Source organism: Cherax quadricarinatus, unplaced genomic scaffold, assembly GCF_038502225.1.
Source record: "Cherax quadricarinatus isolate ZL_2023a unplaced genomic scaffold, ASM3850222v1 Contig155, whole genome shotgun sequence".
NCBI classification, from domain to species: Eukaryota; Metazoa; Arthropoda; class Malacostraca; order Decapoda; family Parastacidae; genus Cherax; species Cherax quadricarinatus.
The window spans coordinates 167,501-172,053 of NW_027195181.1; positions in this window are offsets into that span (position 1 = coordinate 167,501).

Consider the following 4,553-nt stretch of genomic DNA (forward strand, 5'->3'; position numbering starts at 1 on the left):
TTTCTTGGGTATTTCGAATCATTACCTATTTCAAAAATTTTGGATATTTCCTCATCTATGAACTCTGGACTGTAAATTCGTAAAGCTCTCAAAAAATCATTAACTATGATTTACCATTGCCAGTTCCTACTACCATTAAACTTATTAAACTTTGCATTGTTGATGCAAAATTTGTATTTAATGATAAGTTTTATACTCATAAGTTTGGTATGGCAATGGGGAATCCTCTTTCACCTGTTCTTAGTAACCTATACATGGAATTTTTTGAAACAAGATTGCTTAACACAATCCTCCCTAATAGAGCTAAATGGTTCAGATATGTATATGATATTTTGTGTCTTATGCCCAAAAATGTAGACATACACCATTTCCTTGGCAAATTAAATAGCTTAGCCCATTCTATAAACTTTACTGTTGAGTTTGAAGAAAATAACTCATTGCCTTTTCTAGATGTTTTAATTATTAAGAGTAATAATGAATTCAAATTTAAAATTTACAGAAAACCTACAAATAACTGTTCCTATGTCCACTATTATTCTTCCCATCAAGACAGAGTTAAATTTACCTACAAATAACTGTTCCTATGTCCACTATTATTCTTCCCATCAAGATAGAGTTAAACTGTCTGTTTTCTCATCAATGTTTTTGAGAGCTTTACGAATTTGTAGTCCAGAGTTCATAGATGAGGAAATATCCAAAATTTTTGAAATAGGTAATGATTTGAAATACCCAAGAAATGTAATTGATAAATCTTTTAAAGTTGCTAGAAATACTTTTTACAATCCCAAAAGGGACAACCAGCCTTATTCAACTAAAAATATGTTGGTTCTCCCTTACCATCAAAACTTGGTTGATATGCCTTCTCTTCTTGAGACTTTTAATATTAAAGTTGTATTCAAAAATCTTGATACAGTAAAAAAAACTTTTGATAAAGAATTCCCCCCAAAATGCTGATGGATGTGTCTATAAGATTCCTTGTAAAATTTGCGATAAAGTTTATTACGGTCAAACTGGTAAAAATCTCGAACTAAGATTAAAACAACATAAATATAGCATTAGAACTGGACAAGATTCCAATGCTCTATTTATTCATGTAAGAGATTTTAACCATCCAATTGATTTTCAAAAAGTTGAGAAAGTAGTATCAAGCAAGTCCATGGTCGACAGGAATAAAATTGAATCTTGATTCATAAAAAGCAGTTTTGACAATAATATGAATATTTCCTTTGGTTTATATAAATTAGATCCATTTATAATTAATAGAATTTGGGAAGAATTTAATAATACACTGGACAAATAATAATTTTTAAAATTTCTTATTTCTTGGGTAGAATAGTTTGTTGGTGGGTTGTGTGAAGGACCTGTCTAGTTGGGCCGGCGGGCCTGCTGCAGTGTTCCCTTTCTTATGAGTCGCGCGTCAGGTGTTTCATTGTTGTGGGATGTGATAGTGAGGTGTTGGCTACACCCCTTATATACCTTCCTTTGATGCTTTACTTTCATATTTTCTTGATAATGCGAGTAGTCACGAAAGCGCTTGGAATTTCTCTATTCTTTCACAGTGGTTGTTTTGCATATATATATATATATATATATATATATATATATATATATATATATATATATATATATATATATATATATATATATATGTATATGTATATATATATATATGTATATATATATATATATATATATATATATGTATATGTATATATATGTATATGTATATATATATATATGTATATATATATATATATATATATATATATATATATATATATATATATATATACCATCCTGTGTGATGGAGTGAGGCAGGAAGACCATCCTGTGTGATGGAGTGAGGCAGGAAGACCATCCTGTGTGATGGAGTGAGGCAGGGAGACCATCCTGTGTGATGGAGTGAGGCAGGGAGACCATCCTGTATGATGGAGTGAGGCAGGAAGACCATCCTGTGTGATGGAGTGAGGCAGGAAGACCATCCTGTGTGATGGAGTGAGGCAGGAAGACCATCCTGTGTGATGGAGTGAGGCAGGAAGACCATCCTGTGTGATGGAGTGAGGCAGGGAGACCATCCTGTATGATGGAGTGAGGCAGGGAGACCATCCTGTGTGATGGAGTGAGGCAGGGAGACCATCCTGTATGATGGAGTGAGGCAGGGAGACCATCCTGTATGATGGAGTGAGGCAGGAAGACCATCCTGTGTGATGGAGTGAGGCAGGGAGACCATCCTGTGTGATGGAGTGAGGCAGGAAGACCATCCTGTGTGATGGAGTGAGGCAGGAAGACCATCCTGTGTGATGGAGTGAGGCAGGAAGACCATCCTGTGTGATGGAGTGAGGCAGGAAGACCATCCTGTGTGATGGAGTGAGGCAGGGAGACCATCCTGTATGATGGAGTGAGGCAGGAAGATCATCCTGTGTGATGGAGTGAGGCAGGAAGACCATCCTGTGTGATGGAGTGAGGCAGGGAGACCATCCTGTATGATGGAGTGAGGCAGGAAGACCATCCTGTGTGATGGAGTGAGGCAGGGAGACCATCCTGTATGATGGAGTGAGGCAGGAAGACCATCCTGTATGATGGAGTGAGGCAGGGAGACCATCCTGTATGATGGAGTGAGGCAGGGAGACCATCCTGTGTGATGGAGTGAGGCAGGAAGACCATCCTGTGTGATGGAGTGAGGCAGGGAGACCATCCTGTATGATGGAGTGAGGCAGGGAGACCATCCTGTGTGATGGAGTGAGGCAGGAAGACCATCCTGTATGATGGAGTGAGGCAGGGAGACCATCCTGTATGATGGAGTGAGGCAGGGAGACCATCCTGTGTGATGGAGTGAGGCAGGGAGACCATCCTGTGTGATGGAGTGAGGCAGGAAGACCATCCTGTATGATGGAGTGAGGCAGGGAGACCATCCTGTATGATGGAGTGAGGCAGGGAGACCATCCTGTGTGATGGAGTGAGGCAGGAAGACCATCCTGTATGATGGAGTGAGGCAGGGAGACCATCCTGTATGATGGAGTGAGGCAGGGAGACCATCCTGTGTGATGGAGTGAGGCAGGAAGACCATCCTGTATGATGGAGTGAGGCAGGGAGACCATCCTGTATGATGGAGTGAGGCAGGGAGACCATCCTGTATGATGGAGTGAGGCAGGAAGACCATCCTGTATGATGGAGTGAGGCAGGGAGACCATCCTGTATGATGGAGTGAGGCAGGGAGACCATCCTGTGTGATGGAGTGAGGCAGGGAGACCATCCTGTATGATGGAGTGAGGCAGGAAGACCATCCTGTATGATGGAGTGAGGCAGGAAGACCATCCTGTATGATGGAGTGAGGCAGGAAGACCATCCTGTATGATGGAGTGAGGCAGGAAGACCATCCTGTATGATGGAGTGAGGCAGGGAGACCATCCTGTATGATGGAGTGAGGCAGGAAGACCATCCTGTATGATGGAGTGAGGCAGGAAGACCATCCTGTATGATGGAGTGAGGCAGGAAGACCATCCTGTATGATGGAGTGAGGCAGGGAGACCATCTTGTATGATGGAGTGAGGCAGGAAGACCATCCTGTATGATGGAGTGAGGCAGGAAGACCATCCTGTATGATGGAGTGAGGCAGGAAGACCATCCTGTATGATGGAGTGAGGCAGGAAGACCATCCTGTATGATGGAGTGAGGCAGGAAGACCATCCTGTATGATGGAGTGAGGCAGGAAGACCATCCTGTATGATGGAGTGAGGCAGGAAGACCATCCTGTGTGATGGAGTGAGGCAGGGAGACCATCCTGTGTGATGGAGTGAGGCAGGGAGACCATCTTGTATGATGGAGTGTGACAGGTAAACCATCTCGATTAACGGGATGTGTTGGGTAAACAGTTCTTGCTCTGACCTCCCAAAATGGGACACCATAATCTGAAAATAACAACGATTCCTTAGTTGATACTAATAAAAATTACAATAAAAATCTTTATATCTACAAGTACATGTACAAGACATACAGACCATAACTGACATCAGTGACATACTACTGTATAGAAAGTCCCTTGTTATGCTGAACATTTCCCGCAAATTAGGTCAATGTTGTCCCCAGGATGCGACCCACACCAGTCGACTAACACCCAGGTGCCTATTTTACTGATAAGTGAACAGGGACAGCAGATGTCTTAAAGAAACAGGTCCTAATGTTTTTCACCTGTAGCGGAGATCGACCCCTGGACCTCAGTATGTGAGCTTAATGGTATACATAATTATACATAATTATGTAAACCACTTATCTCTATTGTCACTGCTGTCTCTGACGGCTGTCATCGTCAGCAACACCAGTGGTCATTTTATCTAGTGTTTCAAGTATTGTGCTGTCTGCCAGTCACTGCTGGCTCTCACTGCTATCATCCTCAGTGATTACTGGTCATCTTATCTAATAGACACAACAGGGAATAAGGAGGAGGTGATGATTGCTATAGACACGAAATTATTCAATCCTACCTTACTTCATCACAGAGGAAGAAATTGAAGAATAACTAGGCCAGGAATGCATTACCAACCTGTCAGATGGCT